Here is a 19,099-nt window from a genome sequence, read left to right as displayed (position 1 = left end):
CGGTCGGACTTTTATAAAGTAAAACGGAGTGGAGACGGCGTAGCTGGGCAGGTACATAGACATTTGTATAGCAGAGCATGTGCACACATATATATATATATATTTTTTTTAATTTTCTATAATTACCAGACATATTCGATTTCTTTTCTTTAATAAAAGGAATAGGCGATGCCATCATGCTGTTATCAGACATCTGAGCGAAGTTCTGCGCGTGACAGAATAAAACGTGATAAAACAGACGGGGACCGAAGTCGTGCACCGTCGTCTTTTCTTCTAGGTCTAAAGAAAAACCGTCCCAGTCTCAAAAAAAAAAAAAAAACCGTCCCAGTATCCAGTCTCTCAGTCTCTGAACTCGAACGCCAAACACCGGACGCCGGCGTTCTGCGCTCCAGCGGATTCGACGAGTGCACTAGAGCCAAAGGCCGCTAGCTTTGCGTCTACCCCCTAATCCTTCCAACCATAGCTCGGCGTTCTATAGCGTCTCTGCGCGTTCTCGTCTCCTCCTCCCCCTCGGTTTCTCGGCGTATACGCCTGTTGCACTCGACCAGGGGGCTCGAGCACGTCCACAAGACGCGGCCATGTAATGTTGGCTTCGGAGTCTGCAAGTCGCGACTATAAAAATGTTATGCCTATTGTAATATCTAGAGCGCCGGTTCTTCATAAATGAGAATGACAGTTGCGAATGTCCAAGATGACGAGCACGATTTAAAAGAAAACAAAGCACGCCGAGAGATACCAGCCTGACTCGTGTACCAACAAGCCAAAATACGGGCTGTCGATAACAATGTCGCATTTATGTATAACGGCTAAGGTTATACCTAAAACATTATAAATAATAAAATTTCTTTATTCAGCTTCACTTTTTTGTTATTTGTCATAACATGGGTGATATACAAAAACGAAGTTTTAGAACACTGGGCGCACTGCTATCTCAGCACGAATCTGTTCACGTCCGCAGGCCTGTTGAATTCGGCAAAGGTCCGGCGATGAACAAGACAGTGCACATAAGTCTTGGTAACTTGGAAGTGCTCGAAAATGTCCCCTTTAATAATGTTGGCATCGGCGCGTGTGTCCTCATAAAGAATGGCTCTTTTTTTTCTTTTTTTTTTCTTTAGAAACTGTCACGCAGCAAAAGATGAAACCCGGCTTAACCAACCGTAATCTTGCCGGCTCAAGTCGGGATTCGTGCCTTCTCGCCAACTGTTCACGCGGGGCCTATCTAACGTGTGGAGACGCTTTTGGATACACAGAATGCCCTGCGGGAAGGTGCCTTCGTAGCGGGCTTCCACCTGTGTAGCACATGCTTCATATGCGAGTTCCCATGTTACAGAGCCTCACATTCGTGGCTTTTTTAAGTGCTGCGGTATAATTCCATCAAGTGAAAAATGAACGTGAGGTAAGATTTTACATTTTTTGCGCGGTTGAGGGAATTAGGTAATATTTTAATTTAATACAATACGCAGCTGTTTTAAGAGGCGGAGGGAACTAATGTATTTTCCCCGGCCAAAGTCGCTTATGTGCATTTATTATTTTTAGGACTTTTTTTTTTGTTTGTTTAAAAATAGAAATCGTATGAAGTGTTCTGCAGAAGGCCTGATGCACCGATATTGCGCAAGGTCTGGATTTCACGTTTCTCCCATGATTTATATAAACTCGAGTAAAACGAAATGGTAAACACGCTCCTAAACCTTGAGTTGGCAATATTAACAATAATTTTTCTACTCATTAGTTATACCAAGTGATATTTAAATGCTTCCAAGGTAATTCCGGGTCATCCAAGTCACTTATGTGGCAGCTGGCCCAGTGCAAGTGCAAATAAACTTCCAGTAAGCCACAACCTCAGGAGCGAAGCGGGATTAATCACACCACAAACAACGTCAATAACTAAGCGTCTTCATTCAAATGAATGGTAAAGGTGGTATACGAATACGGGGGGCTGTTTATCAACATGGCGGAACACAGATTACCCGAAGTCCAAAGCCGTTTCTTGGAAGCGCGCTATAGCGCAACAGTCACTTTACGGATAAATCGATCGTACGGATCTTTGAACAGATGCTGGAAGACCTGCCTCAAGGGTCAATTCGGTGCCCTAGACCAAAGATATGTATGGGTCAAGAAAAAAAAAAATAGCACCTACTACGTCGGAATAAATCCACAAGTCGTTGCTCTCTCGAACGACTGTACAGAATCCGAAGCTCTCATGCTGCTCCTGGCAGTGCATTACATAAAAAATAACATTAACTACCCTTCGCCTGTAGACAATTGTTAAAACTTTGCCAACTTTTTCTTTTTGTAAAACACGGACAACAGTTTGAGAGATGCTTCCAGACATGTCGACATTTCGCTCTCATTGAGACGTGCAACAAGAATACGTATTTATGTTTCCGCGCCGTTTCAGTTTCATTCAAATGTACAGTAATTTTCGTTCGGAACTGCTAGACCTACAACGTTATGTGTGTGTGCTTTGTTTTAAGCACGGTGCGTTAAATGGCGTCATGTATTCACTTTGAATTTTGTTTTACTGCTTGCAGAATGCTAGTGTTGTGTAAATAAATTGATGTAGAGTGCGCGTGATTCTGGTTGTAATGCAGCGAAGTCACCAATCTTCAAACAATAGGGTTCCCTATTGTTTGAAGAACGGGGACTTCGCTGCATTTCCATAGGAGTTAAGCCTTTTTCTTTTTTAGAGCGCAGCTCTTAGGAGCCCGTTTCCGGCTTGAGCGGCGTCGCCGTCGCCGTTGGCGTAACCGAAAGGTCACGTGACCCCCCTCCCCCCCCAAGGTCACGTGACCCTCTCATGTCACGTGGCCCCTCAGGTCACGTGACCCCTCCCAAAGAGGACAGGAGTAGGAGGGCGGTGGAGGGGGAGGGAGGAGGAGGAGACGAGGGGAGGAGGTTGAAGGATGAGGGGAGGAGGAGGAGGAGGGGAGGAGTAGTAACAGGCAGGATCACGAGAGGAGGAGGAGGAAGGAGGGGTATACCCTCCCCCAGTACCCATCCCTATTCCTCCTCAAGAGCTGCGCTCTAATTCAGCGTCACAGGGAGTTGTAAACAGCTTTCTTTTTTTTTTACTTTTTCCTGAGGTAAGTTCCCTCTTTGAAAATTTTACCAAACAAATGCACCATATTTGGGCAGCGCTGCACAGAATCGTAGTGCGATAGGTTAAGAAACCGAACTTTGCGGTCGATTTGAAGAGCCTGGCCTCTATTTGGGGGGGGGGGGGGGGGGGGACACCCGGTATATTATGACTATGAGTCAAGTGTTAACAATGAGCTCTGTTAATCTTATTTTTTTAAGAATATACTTTTCATATAAACGAAGTTTATATCTTTTAAAACTCATGGCGACAACGCTGCATGTCTTCCTATCAAATATGACTTCAATCTTACCATTCAAAATGGCGTTAAGGCTGGTTCACACAGACCCGTTTTCTAACGTTACATTACGTTATGTTACGCTACAAAAAGTCACCGGAAAATCTGTGCTTCGTATTAGGCGTAGCTACCAACTCAAGGAGATAGCCTGGCACACGACATTCGAGACACGAATGTTTCGGTGGCTTAGAAGTAACGTAAGAAAACGGTGCAGTGGGAAATGTTGAATCGAGCTCTACTCCTTACGTTACGTTACGACGAGCCTTATGTCTTTGGTTGCCACCTTAACTCGCCGTCCTAGCTCGTCGTCCCCGAAACATTAGCGCTGATTTCCCGTGACTTTTCGTAACGTAACGTAACGTAACGTAACTGTGTAAACCAGCCTTTAAGCTTCCTAACGTAATAGGCGTGTAAATGGCATCATCACAATCAAAAGAAACCAGCAGTCGAGCATTTACCAATGCTCTAAAATTGAAATAACTGTTCATGTGTTTAAAGGAGTACTTTTTTTTTTAAGTGTCCGGCGCAAAAGCAATCTGCGAGATGGTTGAAAGATGACGATCCAACGAAGATAAAAAAGAGCAGAACGAATAAAAAGCAATAAAAGAGCGACCGGAACGCTCGGCGTTACCCTCGTCGTCTTACTGTTGCCATAGATTGTTTTTTTCTTTTTTTTTTTGTGAGTGTTTACAGATATTTATAAATAACTCTTTACGCATAAATATACGCGTAAGGAAATGCGCATTTGTCTAACACATACTATGCGTAGCACGTCTATCGAAAACACCCTCTATTCATAAAATTATGTATAAGGAAACGTGTCATATCCTTACGCTTAGTATATAGGTGGAACACTTTAAGGGTGTAAGGGCGGCGCTGTAGCGTTCTATTATGCACGAGCCACGTTCGAATGCTGGCGGCTGTCAGCGTCTGCTCATGCCAGTCAAATAAAACAAAATAAAATAAACACAAATTTTATAACTCGTGGCCCTTGCGTTTTGTTGAATGACCAAGAACGCATTCCTTTCAGCTGTTTTATTCGTGATTCTTCTCATATAGCTTTTCAGCAACGCGAGGGAGCGTAAGAAGGCGCAATGGAAACGAGACCTAAAGGTATTCGATTTTAGTCGCTGCTCAAAACTTGAGAGCTGCAGGCCTATATGAACGCTATCCGGCCGTGCTTGCTCGTGTGCAGGCAATATAAAATAACTGTTTTCGAACGACGCTCTTCCGTGAAGCACGTCAACTGATAGATCTAAGAGCGTTGGCCCTGCCATTTTCATTCTGTGAAAACAATAAAAACAAGAATGTTTCGTCAGAGCTCCTATCAAAACATAGTATTGATAGGAGCTATATGCGTGCACATTTGATAGCGTTGTAGCGCAGTGCATTACTCAAGAGCAAGGATGAAACGTAAAAGCACGCTTCGAAAACGCATTCGAATTTCATGCTGCTTCGAACGCTGATTAACACCTTACCTTAACGTACGTTTAAAAAAGCATTTCTTTAAACACGAGCTTTTTGACTGTGGTGTCTGAAAACGCAACAGATTCGCGAGGCCTTTTGTGTTCCGAGGGGCGGTGTGACGGGCCTAGTATTTTCAGCAAATTTCGCTTAGAATTATTTTTTTACATTCCTAGCCTACAAATCACACATCAGTTTTTTCCCTCCACGCAATGTCAGCCGCAGAAAATAAAAATCGTAAAAAAAAACGAGCAGCAGAGTTCCCCCCTAAACTCTACCGACTATTTGCCGCTAATATCCATCATTGCGCCGCGTTGGTGTTGGCAAACCACAGAGCACTTTCTGAGTTGCATGTGCTGTTAGGGTTCGGTTATTCCCGTCATTGCAGAGATTGGACACGAGCCAGTACCCGAATGTTCGTCGAGTCACACCGGGACAAATAGGCTTCTCGTTGGGTGCGAATGCTTGGCCGCACCCAACGAGCAAGCCAGTGTAAAGCGAAAAACATTTCATACCCATATCGTTTCACGGCCCCTTTAAGAACGGGCACATTCAATGCCAAGAAAGCGTAAATGCACTTACTGAAGTTGCAAGCGGCAACGTCAGGCGGCAGGCCACGCGGAGATCGCAGAGATCGACAAAGCACGAAGTCAGGCAGCGTGTCTATGTAAGTACCACGGTGCTGTGTACTGAGACGCTAGCCACCACAGACATGTACAGTACGGCTTCGATTCTCACGTTCTTTTCTGCTACCCTTTGTTCGAGCGCTCGAGAGCCTGCACGAGCTTTCTGTCGGAAAGCATGCGAGCGCGCGAAGTTTCGCTCTCGAGTTTATTGGTTTATTCATGCAACGTTCCAACCAGTTCCAACTAAAGCCCCTCTATCCAGGGAAAAGTGGCGCCAATCATTGTTTTAGAAACGCTCGAGGCACGCGCCGCGCGCCACTTCTGGGAAATTCAAGGCGTCTGAAATCTAGCTCAGTGCTGCGCTCTGCCGCCATGATCTTCCCAAGGGCTGCACGTGCCTCGTGCGTCGACAAACTTTGCGCTACTTTTGAAACATGAAGGGGCTTTAGTTCCAACCACGGTTCCAAGCAACGTTACTCTCCGAAACATCCGTTCCTCGAATGTCGCGTGCAAGGCTACTTTTTTAGTTGGTTTTCACGCTCCGTAGGAAGCACAGATGTCCCGGTGACTTTCGACGTAACCAGGCGTAAGCTTCCGCAGCTTACGTAGGCGGTGCTGTGGGAACTTGCCTCAAAAGCGTTGCTCTCGTCGGCCCGCAACGATTGGCCGAATGCTGACTATGACGTCAGCAAAAGATTTTCCATCGACGGAAATAAGAGGAATGTAAGAACTTTAATCGTGACGGTGTTGGCAGTGTTGCTTTGAGAGCAAAATGATTTCGAGCTTCCACGATGCTAATTACAACCCCATCGAACTTGTTGTTCGCAGGGTAGTGACGTCACGAGAGGACACCATAGGAGGGCGCTACCAAAACAACTCTCGGCTAATAGATGACAGCTGCCAGAAGCACTTCATCATAGCTTGTTTTCGCTTTAGTGCGAGCGAAGCCGAAGCTAAAAGTGCGAGCAAGCTGCCTTGAACGATGGTGGCACTGCACAAGAACGCCTGCTTGGCAGGAACGATGAAAGCACGGAGCTCGCTCTTGCGGCTTCTGCCACGCTCGCACTTAAATGTAAAAGACACATAGAACGATATATTTGGCACTCAATCAAATAAATTTTAACAATGCCTTCTTGGGCACGTGTTCTGTAGAGTGACGACTTTAAAACGCTTCTAGTAGACGTTTGCATTCTGCGTTTCTGCACGAGGCATGCAAGCTGCAGTCTCATTTTATGCATTTATGTTTTATGCAAAGCACAATTCACAGTGCACGGGATTATATCTGCAGCGTGATTTGTTTGTTCGAGAAGTCGTGGAGGAAAAGCGCGCACGGCCATTCGTGATTTTGACGGTGAAATTAAAGCGCTGGTTGTTCCGACCAGGCGTGATGCTTCTGTGGCAGCAATATCTGGTTCTATACCCGTGACAGCAGAATGTTCCTTCTCAATGGTTGTGACTAGAGCCACTAAATGAGCAGCTTATTTAGTGGCACTTGTTGTGACTTTAGTGTCTTATCGTCAGTACAACCACAGTGGCACCTCTGTTCGCTCACGTAGCCGGCGATTGCTTGGGGACAACCTTCTGTGGCATAGAAGCAGAAGCGTTGGAACTATTCGCGAGAGAGTTGGGGGGGGGGGGGGGGGGGGGGGCGAAGTCGCTCCGCCTTCAGCGCGAGCTTTCTGCCTTTGCTAACACAATTGTGAACGCTCAGGAACGTGCAACCAAAGCACTGCGGAAGCCAGCGAGGTTGAGCTTGCGGGCATCTTCTAGCTCCGATTCCCACAGACCCTGTCTCCGGATGAATATGAAACTACAATACTTCGCTCTCGGCAAAAGGGTCTATTGACTCACTCATTGCCTTGGGGGGTTTCGGGATCGGGGGACGGTCATCAGCGAGGCCGGGGGAGAGTCCGCTGCCACAGCAGCTTCTCCGAGTCCCAGCGGTGGTCGTCCACACCGCGTCATGGGGACGTCGTCGTCCAGGGTCGCTGTCCGGTCCGTTTGTCGAGTCCGCCGCTCGACGTAGTGCCCGCACTTTCCCCGCGCCTGCGTCCGTCTCCCGCCAAATCTCGCGCCAGCGTCTTCGTCTCCTGTCACCGCTGCACGCTGTCTCCGTGTCCACCGTTCGAGAGCGCTGCCGTCCAAGAGAGGCCTTCTTTTGTCCGGCTTCCCCTTTTCAAGCCTTGGGTCCTTTCTTCTGGGAAGCCAGTCCCGTGATGTCAGACGGCTTAGGGGAGTGGTCCAGCCGGACCTTGTGCTGCGCGAGGCCATGGCCGGTCCCCCGAGGCATGACGCATGTCGGAGGCACCGAGTGCGAGTTGCCGGAAATTGGGGTCCGGAGGTTCGGCGCGTGTAAAGTGAACTAGAGGAGGGGTAGTGAGATCAGGCGCCGAGGCGCGCCATGCATTGCTGTGTAACGGCGCGTGTGCAAAGGTCCCGGATGTACGCGGTGGCGCTGCGGACGTAGTGGCTGCAGGATCCGACCGCTTCCGAGCGTTCCGAAGGCCCTGGCCGAGGACAGTTGGCTTGCGTTTTTGGCAGCTCGAAGTGGCCCCCATTCTGAACCGCTCTTTACCCCGTGTGGTCATTGAAGTGCCATGCCGAATCGACGTCGACAACGCCACTGCTTCGCTCCGGGGTGCCAGAGGGGCTATCAGCTGGCGGAAAGGTGAGCAGCCGTAGCTGTTCTCAGTGCCTTAGGAGGAAGAGCAAGGAAACGTTTGGGAACGGAACTTGCATCGCAAGGATAAGCTCCTGGACGAAACGTGTTCGGTGTGTGAGCTTCATTTCGATCGATCGTTTATTACGAGTAATCGTTTACATTATAAAAGATGAAGAGGTGCGCATTCCGCGTGGAAAGCCGCAGCACTTGCCGGGCGTTGTACCGACAATGCATCCGAATGCTCCGAGCTACCGATCAAAGAAAGCGTCGCAGCCAAGGCCCACGAGAAAGCGAAAAAACGCCGATGCTTCCTCAGTTGACGGTAAAAAAAGGCCACACATTGCCTCTCCAACTGCCTGCAGCAGCACTGACAGCACCACACCGGCTGCAGCCGATACCGGGGCGTTTGATGAAGCCTGTATGCCCGAAGAATACTCCACGCTGCGTGTCCCCTCCGAGTACTGGAGCCGTCACCGAGTTCCGAGCCTCAATGGTTTCGTGTATTGCAAACTTAAAATGTGTGACAATGAAGCTTTATCCGAGAGAGTAGTGATTTTTTCACGAGACAGCATGCCTGGTGTAGTATACGCTGTTCATCTTTGTGGCCGCATGGCTGAAGGAGGACGCGTCGTCAGCTGCGAGGAAGCGGAGGTTCTCCGAGACGTTGACTCCTATCGTCTCTGTGGAGGTGCGGTGCCGACGAAAAATAGGTCCTGCGGACAATTCTGGTAAAATGTAAACACATTGGAACCTATAGTAAGAACCCACCGCGTCGCGAAAATTAGAACCCGCGAATTATTTCGAAACTTCAGCTTCGACCTAAATCGCGAAATATTGAGCCCGCGAAAAATACGTCGTTTACAGTATTACGTTTTTGCTGAGTTTAACCAATAAAAAGTGTACTCATGTATAAATAACAGGATTTGCTGTCACACGAATTTCTTTTGTCCAGTAGTATTTACCCAACAGGTTTCTTTGAAATTGGCTTAAAGAGACACATGATGGTGAATCAAGAAAGGAGATTAAACCGTGGGGCTAGCTATGCACGGTTTCAATACTAGGTATAAAAGGAATGCCCTGTTAACGATTGCATGCCATTTTGAGGCTTGAGCCGTGATTGTTTAAATGTCTAGGAAACATCAATATGATCCTGTCTCAATATTACATCTAGCCATTTATGCGCGCGAGTGAAGGACTCCTTGACCATTAAATAGCTTCACCTTGTTTCTAATGAGAGACCCGCAAAAACCCACCCGCCTTTAAAAAAAAAAAAGAAAAAAAAATTGCACGAACATTTTGGTTTTGAAACGCCGCCCGGGAAATTGAACTGACGGTGTTCGCCTTCCACGTCGCGCATTTCCGCTTCGTACCCCGCGCATTAAAGCGAACACGGCCAGACTAATTGCGTCAATTCTGTGTCGCGTATTTCTTTTATGGGGTTCGGACCTAAAACGGAAAACATTTCGAGCCGAAACGCTCCAACAAAGAGTGTTTAGTCGCGCAGCAAATGCAATGCGAGCCGCCCTGGCCACCCGCTTCATCCAGCCCATGCATTCGCGACGCCCTCTCGTGCCGTCGACACGAAGTGCGGCCGCCGTCAGCGCGCTCTGACCTCACTACCCCTCCTCTAGTTCACTTTAGCGCGGGGGAGGGCAGCCAGATCTCCACAAGCTGAAGGTGGAGCTTCTAGTCGCAGCTGAATGGTGAACAGAGTATGGAAGAAATGAACCCCCCCCCCCCCCAAACATTTTTTATTTCTTAATATTTGCCACGCGATTTACATATGGTGTCACAAGACTACCCAATTAATATTTTGCTACGGAGTCACGTATATTTTTAATAAAGCCTAGAAACACAGCTGCTCAAAACCGAAACCGAAACCTGCAGCTACGTGTCTACACGCAACCGCGCTTTATCTTTTTTTTTTTTTTTTTTTTTTACGCCCGCAGCGGACGGCATTACAACGTTGCGGGTACCGTTTGCCGTGCGATTGCTTTGCAGCTATGTTTGTCCCGCTCGCTGTTCTGCACTTCAAGATGAGTTGTTTTGTACATTGAAGAGTTGGAAATGTGTAGCGAGTGGCCAGGGGTGAACGCCCGGGATCGGCTCCGAAAAGAAGGCCCCCAAGACGTTGCGTGAAGAGCTGGCTCACAGGTTCTGCATCCAAAAGTGGCATTGTACGGCAGAGTCTGTACAAGTATCCGAAAGATCAACGGGATCGGGACCAATGGCGGCTGCAATTCCGGCAGAACATTTAGGGGCAGCTCGGTAAGCGGACGCTACCCCATTTATATGCTCCCTGCATCTTGTGGAAAGTGACTATATTGAGTTCGCAGGTTTCGAAAATGGAATCCCATACCATTGAGTCAAGCGATCTTTCGTCCGCTACATTTTTTTTTCAGTGATAATTAAAAAAAAAAAAGGATGTAATGTCGCGAAATATTAATAATAATAAAAAAAAAAAACAGTCTGCCCACGCTCTGGACTGAACCTGGGTCCACTGCGTGTGAAGCGGACACCTTTCCACAGAGCTACTTCGATTTTCTTTTCTTAATGCTCACTGGGCTACTCTGCAGTTTTCAACAGTCGTTTTGACAAATCGTTGTACACGATCCCAATAGGGGACAAGTGCCCGAGCGATGTCTTCAGTCACGAGAAGGGGCGACGACTCGGCAACGTCTTCGTGCGAATCGGCTTGGTGGTCGGGCCTGTTCTCTTTTGAAGGAAGACATCTTTAATTCGCCGGTACCGCGAACGGCAGTTCTGGAGTAGAAAGATCCCACGCCCGTCGTCCGCCGCCATCGCCGTCCAGCCCGCGAGTCCCACGGTACGCGATACGACGCCATGTTGAGAATTACACAGTGAACGCACAGAATGCTTCTTGTCCTCTGTTCAACTTTTTTTGTTTTTTCAATCAACTTATTTGCAGTTTTCTAGAAGCCAGAAAAAAATGTGTTTCATCTTTTTCCTGTTGTTGATATTGACTGTGTGCCTTCAATGACCCACGACTTTGATTAAAGTTGGTGGTTGTGTCTAAACCTTAGAAAACGGCCCGTGATCACGGAGAAGAGAGTGAGTGCGACTCAAACCGGCCAGTTCTCAATCGGCGCTTTTCAGGCGGAAAGAAACCGAAAATCGAGCCGCAAATTCTGTTCCGGGTAGTTCGGCTCTCATCTGTCATGTACAAATAAAAACTTCGGTGAGCGTAAATATCCTGTCAGTGTCCCTTTAAATCGTAAAACTAGCGTTCTGTATGGCACTAAAATATCCTGTGGGGTCCAAGAGACAACACAGCGGGAAATAAAGTTAACCAGGGAAATTCGTGAACCGTATATTTCATCGAAACAAGGTGTGCTGATAAGTGTTCAAGTAAGCCTTTCTTCTTTTTTTTTGCCCTGATTGAAAGTGAACGTTCATATTTAGAGCAAACAAAAGGTATAAAATGTCGTGTGTGATTTTTTTTTTTTTTTTTGTAACCGGTTTTTTTGCCAGTGTTTATTCAATCGAATTTCAATTGCGAGTGCGACTTGTCTTGTCGCCGTCCTTACTCTCACCCTGTTTTTGGCACTTTTAGTGCATAATGAAAATCTGACGATCCCTTCTGCCCGTTTCAATCCAGATGAGCTTTGTACCGGCGTGCGTTCGTTTATCACAAGTCCGCGATGCACGTTAAAATCCCCAGGCTAGCCGTAGTTATGCACTGGCTAAATTTCTCACATATGGTGGACAACACTTCGTCACGTTCTGGCAGACTAGATTCCTGCTGCCTAAACAACTAGTGACTACTTTGTTTCGTATTTCGAACATTGTGACCTGCCGGTACTACATGATATGATAACCCTGGACGATACGCGGTCAAGAATGACACGTCTACCGGTTACACCAGGGGCAAAAGAAGTGTGTGTCCTAAAAGTAAACTAAATTACGAAGAGAACGGCGTCTTCTTCTCACATCCGTTTTGGAGACTAGTGCGTGTCAAAATGCTACATAGTTTTTTTTTTTTTTTTGCAATATAAAGTTTTAGTGTTTCATCGCCAGACAGTTTGCAATTAATTTTTGTCACTGGGGGTATACATCCTGGCATTGCGCGGCGAGAACTGGCCAGCTGGCACAGTCACTGGACCAGTGCTTTCAAACAAACGGGACCACGAAACGAACTACGTAATTAACGTTTTTCCCGGGTGCATTGTTCTTCCACAAGACAGCGATCTGGATGTGTGGAAGGCAGGGTGTTTGGATGTCTGTGCCAGGGTGGACACGACTTTTTTCCGTGGGAATTTCGCCAGTGCATATGGAAATAGATCTACAATAAAAATACTTTACAGTAAAACAGCATCCGTTTGTCAAAGCTATGTACCCGCGGCAAGAGCTAACAGAGCGTGTGCACTTTTCAAACCTGTAATACGCAAGGAGATTGTCGCTGATAAACCTCTTTCCAAATCTAAGCGATCCTATGCTTTGTTTGTCCAGACGCAGCCGATGCTGCAAACGCGACCATGTGGCCCTGAACAGTACTTGCACTGCACGAGCGCGCGTGCTTGGAAGAGACGCTGAAAGCCCGGAGCTCGCACTTTTAACATTGGCTGCATCTGGACTTAAGCTGAAACAAAGTATAGTGGCCTAGTACCGAGCAGAGTATGTTGGGAACCCGGTGGTCACGGATTCGGTTTCGATTTGTTAACCTCAATTGAAGGCATTCCGTCCGATCAAATACAATGCATGCATTTTCAAATAGGTGAATTTTCTTCGATTTATAATACTGTAGGTGTTTCCTGCCAATACAAACAAAATGCTGCAATACTTTTTTTCCTTTTTTTTTCTTTTTTTTTTGGGGGGGGGGGGGGAGGGTGGGGGGCTTGATTCACCAGAGTTTGAGCGCAGGTAAACATAGGAAGAAGTGTTCTGGGCCGGTCAACCTGTTTCAACGTATGAATTAGAGCCACTAAATGAGCTGCGCTTAGAGTATCGGCACTCCATTCCCCGACATTATTGTGGGCGCCGCCATTTTGGCTCGCATGCAGAGCAAACGCAACTTCCGATCGTCATGATTCAAAAGAGCGACTTCCTCAGCTTTAGATTCGGTTTAAGGAAGCTCATGTAATCTTGCTTTGCTTTCTTGCGAACTGTTTAAACAGTTGTGGAGGGCGGAAAAGCGTTTCCTGTGATATCAGATAAAGTTTCAGAGAACTGGCAACTATAATTTTAAGCCACAATGTGGGCAAGTGTCGTTACTCTGAAGCGTAGCTTATTTAGTGGCACTAGTCTCAATGTTCGAGGCTTCTTAAATGATCCGTGACCCGGGAGGGTCATGCGGTAACTCTGGAGTTGTAGCCAGGCCACCAAAAAGGCGTGGGACGAGGCCGGCCGTACCTCTGCTCATCGCTAAGTCTAGGCAGGTCTTTACAGCCGCTAGAATTCCGTATTTCATCGGGGGCTTTCACGAATATGAATGGGTGCAATGCAAGAAAGCGCCGACTTTATTTTCATGGAGTGCTGAGATACGCGAATTCCTCAACGGGCACTCGAAACGGAAATTACGTTACTCCTCTCCATGGCCAAAGGGATCCCATAATGTAACGCGCGCAGTGCTACATTCAGGGATTTTGGAAGTAGTCTTTTCGGAATTGTCCGAAAATTTGAGAGCCACTTCATACGTAGTTCTGTAATACGCATGTACGACGCGCTCTTTTTGGGCGCATCACGTCCCCCACACTCTTCCCTACCTCGAGCTCAAGCCACTACGTGGCGACAGCTCGAAACCAACTCATACCCCAATCCAGTGCTCTACTCCCATATACACCCAGGACTCTTCATCCCCTTTCTGCGCGCTATGCCATGGGAGGGCAGACCTTACTCATATCATTTGGAACTGCCCAAAGGGCCCTTGGTCCGACGGGCCTGGCACCGCTACCCTTGGGCAGTGGGAGGCCGTGCTGCTCAGTTCGGGGCCGGTCCTCCAGGACACGACCAACTCTTACGACCACTTCATCTGAGCGCTCCCTGGAAGAGCCTGCTTCCGGCTGAGGGTCGAGTTTTAGCGCCACCTGGTGAGAGGTGTTCTCATTAGGCAGCACGAAAACTCGGTCCTCCTACGCAACTCCCACCTCGTCGGGTTCTTCTGTTATCCGTGGGTGAGTGCCAGCTGGTCGCGCTTTCTGATTTCAAGCGCGTTCACGCTGTAAAATGTTTTTCTCTATATGTAAAGGATACTGAAAGAGTCCAATTCGTTTATTAGTTTGCTTTTTTTTAGTTAGCGCAGCCAATTCCAGATGGTAATAGCTGCGCCCGCGCGTCGCTAACGCCATAGAGGCCAATACAACCTGGTGCAGCGAGGAAAAAAACCAAAAAGAATACCGATTTCCAGGCTCCCCCACGAGGCGCCGCTGAAACTCGGCTTTCCGGGAGGTGCGTGCTAGAGTGTTTCCAGATGGAGTGGTCGTAAGTATAGAGTAGGTCGTACTCCAGGACAGGGTCACCCAACGGGCTGAGCGGGTCGCCGAGGTCCATGAACTTTATAGCCACCAGGCGGGGCTAAGCTTTCCATCCTGCCCGCTCAACAATCACCCTAAGACAAAAAGTTTTCTCCTCCTCCTCCTTTATTTAAATGGCAGTAATGTTACATATAAATGCAAGCTATTCATGGTACTTGAGTAATTCTTTGACAAACATTCCTCAAAAATACCATATTCAACATTTTTATTTAGAAGAAAGCAATTCAGCAGAAACAACGAATGATAAACTGGACCGCCAAAAGCAAGGTAAAGCCAGCCTTTTCTCTGTTCCTATGTAGAAGCTCCGGACTCGGAGCGAAAATAAAAGTTTTCTTTTTCTTTTTCTCTACCCCTATGTACGTATAAGAACGTCCGCAAACGCCGTATTATCGTGGTACCCGCTTAACAAATCATGTTTAACAGCTGATGCTAACTTTATGACATCATTTCCCTAAATACTAACGCCGCGGTTGCCGAGCGAAATATTTCGTACTGACTGCAGTGAGATCACGAAAGAGATCACGTGAGTAAGAGGACTGGGTAAACCCGCTTGCAGCCTACGGGTTATCTGAAGTTCAGCCCACACTCTATAAATTCACCTTCACGCATGGTCCTGAAACAACACTTTGTGATTTGTCAGGGGTCAGGAAAGGTGACGAGTGTCCATAGAAGCGGCTTGGAGTCTGGGGTTCATTCCTTCCCCTAGACTAGATAGGACAGAAAGACCCCTAGACAGCCCTCCACTTCTTGAAGACTGGCAGAATGTCGGCCTTTGACTTGAAGCACGCACGTTCACTCCGAAGACCTTAGGAACTACCTAGTTTCTTAAATATTAGTCGGCTGAAAGGAAACAATCGCCGCCACAATGTAGACGAGACAGTTAGCGATGGCCGCGGAAGCCGATATCCTTCCATGTATTGTCGTGCCCACGAACAGTTCCTGGCAAGCGAAGGCGGAGGTGGCGAGCGCATAAGAGGCGGCCATCCAAGCAACCGCTAAGCGGTAAACGTGGCGGTACACCAGACCAGGGTCCATGCAACACGAGACATAGCAGAGGATCGAGACGATGAAGGAACCACCGGACACCCAGACTGCGAACAGCGTATCGAGTCGTAAGGTAATGCGTACCGGTTCCTCTTGGTAGGCGGACGTTGCCATAAAGAAGACGGGTAGGCCGATTACCAGATAAGACAGATTCAGGTAGCCGAGGCTTGTATTGGCGTAACATAACGCCTTTGGGCGCATTCTCCGACGAACCCACCAGATGGTTGCGAAACTCACCAGCGACTGATGCTATTCTAGATGGCTCGTGGGTTACGGTGACACTGGCAAGCCGCTGTTTTATGGTTCGGATGATTTCAACGTCCAGGGCCAGTGCGTGGAGGCACCCGACGAAAGGATTTTACAGCTTGGTGGTGATATCCTCGATGCTCCGTTCGAAGATATCTGGAAGAGTGACGACAGCTCGAGAAGAGTGGCTCGAGCAACCTTAACGTTTTTTTTTTTCCCCGACGTCGCTCTTGTTCGTTCATCTTGTTGCCTTCAAATATTGTTTATCTCCAGATTATTAATTTCCGTTTGTACAACGGAATGCTTTATTTCTGTCAACGTTAAGAGATTGTTACGTGGTGGTCTATTTACATATTATTTACAAGAGAAACTGCGAGCCCGGCGAACATGTCGCTAGCTCGATCAGGAACAGTGCGTGGGGCGTGGCCCGAGAGGCCGCGAGTCTTCGCACTTGCTGAATAAAGGACGACGAAGTTCCATCGTAACAGAGATGCAAACATTCTATGCTGGCATATACATGCAAACAATAACCAGCTCGCAAAAGGCTTGAAGAACCACGCCAATGGTCTATGGTCAGTGTGATATGGCCGTCAGATTTGTCTGCATAGCGCGCCGCGCTGGATTGCGAGCATGCTGTATTAAGCTTTTACATCACGAGTGTATTACATGTTCATACCAAGATTAAAGCCCCTTGATAAAGGCGTTTTTTACAAGTCCTGCCAACCACACTCTAAAAAAAAAGGGAGGAGAAAGGGAGGAAAAGAACGATGTTCCTCCCTGTCGCCAACGGAAGGGAGGAAATTGCCCTTGTTCCTCCCTTTCACCGATCCACATGCAGCGCGACCTAGTGGCGCTTGAAAAAGGGACGAAAGTTCCTCCTCTATATTCGTGACGGCAGCGGCGGTCGAACCGCCGCTGCCACCGCAAACTTGTTTAATGGCGGTGACGGCAACTTGAGCGCTTGGTAGCTTGGTTGCCGTCACCTCCGCGAGAAACGTATACTCTTGAAATAAAGCGTACGTACCATACAGCGAAAGGTAATCCGTGAGGCGTTTATTTCAGTTCTGTATAAAACAGAACAGCATATCCAGTCGATAGGAACGAGCACTGCGTTGCGGCGAGCGACTCCGTCCGACACACGCTGTAGTCCGTCCTCATGCGGGAACACGCGTTTTTCAAAAACCATATCCCCGCACAAGAAACGACACTGCAATGACGATTCGGGGAAGGGACTAGGCAACGGATCCGGAAAGCAAGGTCAACTATGCATTCGGGAAGAGTCCACTTGGAAGAAAGGGTAGTACAGACATTCCATTCTCGTTGCGGGGCAAAGTGGGGGGCGGAGGGCAGATCCGCGGGCTTGAAGAAACGCATGATTCGACAGAGCCAACGGTTCACCGCTGCTTCTTTTTAGTTTGCGCTGCGCGCCCCATCTCCTGCTACATGTCAAAACTCGCACTAAAAAAAAAAAAAAGATTTTTTACTTTTTTTTTTTTTATTCGGCTGACTTAGTCTATTATCACGCGATCCTTTTTGTGTCGCGAAACGAGCGCAGCTAACCCGGCGTCAACAACCTGGATCTAAAACTCGTCGCAAACGTACTGGACGTACTTATAAAGGAAGCAAACATGAACATAAGCACTCGATAATAAATTTAAATACTATTTAGATAGAGACATGAATAGAAGATTACTAACAATTGCTTTACGAACCTCTATTTTAGCTTTAGTGTCAGAAAGAGTTCCGTTGCGTTAGCTCTCGGAACGCTATGTTCTGCACCGGGCTGCAAACGTTCTACTAGAACACGAAAACGCGGCTCACCTACGGTATATATAGCGGAAGCCATAACGGATTGCGTATGGAGTTGCGGGAGTGACTAAACGATCTATTAAAACTCTCAACACGGGCTTTTGAACTTTCTGACTCGGGCAATGTGATGTTTTCAAGCGGTCGCATTATATCACCAAAGACAGTCTTATTTTGGTTGTCTGCTGAGGATACCAAAGTCATGGTTCGTGGGCCTTTATCACGCCCGGCACTTACTTTTTATAGGAAAAACGCTCCAGATTAGTAAATTAAAACAATTCTAAATTTCTGTAACACCGGTGACAAAGCATGAACCAAGATATATTCTCTGCTGTTTCAAGAAGTTTTGTTAAAATCAGTAATCTTGTTTGTTTAAAAAGCCGTTGAACTTGTGCAACAATTAAAATGATTTATTACCCCACCAAAACTGAAAATAATTACACTGGCACTGAACACCGCAATCAAGCAATACCTTGATTGCAATGTTTAGCACAGTGTACTGCATTTCAGCACTACGTTTTCAAGATAATTCATCGAACTTATTCTGAAGAAAATTTTTAAATTTTAGTTAATTAGCCTAATGATCTACTTTTGCTTTGCTCGGGGTGTTGAATTAAGAGATGGGGGCTATTCCACAGGACAATTCAGATAACGTATTAAGTAAGAGTAATATTTACTCCACCTTTCCGTGTTTATGTGCCAAATGATAGCAGTCACCGAAAAAGTCGGATTCAAAAATAAGACTGCCATATATAGAGCTAGTGGAAACTTGGTGTACGTAGAGAGACGAGGGGCCCCGTTGTTGCTGCGTTGTTGCTGTTGTGTGCGTGGTTGATCTGCGTGTGTTCCGTGTATTCTGTATGTTCAGTGATATATGTGCATCTCTACCATGTAGCGTTCGAAAGTCGGCGAAACCTAAAGAAAGACAAAAAAAACAACGTCTCTTCGACTTTTTTCTTTTTTTTTGCCGTTTTGAGCGCCATCTGTTGAAAGCTTTATCACTTACACGAGGGGAGGAAGTTTCCTCCATTGGGAGAAAAAAAGGTGGCAATTTTCCTCCCTTCTTAGGGGAGCAAATTTCCTCCCCGTTTTGTAGGAGGAAACTTCCTCCCTTTATAGAGCAATATAAGGGACACGCGAGTTCCTCCTTTAAGGGAGGAAGTACTACTCCCTTTTTTTTTAGAGTGCATTGTATTTTTAAACGCGCAAGACACGTGCCACGAGCCGGGTACCCCGCCAACATTCGCTTCCAAAGCCCGCTCATTTCATTGCTGCGTTGCCATTTGCTTCCAAGAGCCGCTCAAGACACGGGCCTCGCGTACTGGGGCATTTTACGCTATTTGCAAAACAAGCGCAAACACATCGAGGGGCTTTGACCAGGATTGC

Source organism: Ixodes scapularis, unplaced genomic scaffold (genome assembly GCF_016920785.2).
Source record: "Ixodes scapularis isolate PalLabHiFi unplaced genomic scaffold, ASM1692078v2 PGA_scaffold2__306_contigs__length_199485367, whole genome shotgun sequence".
Lineage (NCBI taxonomy): Eukaryota > Metazoa > Arthropoda > Arachnida > Ixodida > Ixodidae > Ixodes > Ixodes scapularis.
The sequence above is the reverse complement of the archived record's forward strand: the minus strand, read 5'-3'. Positions refer to the sequence as shown.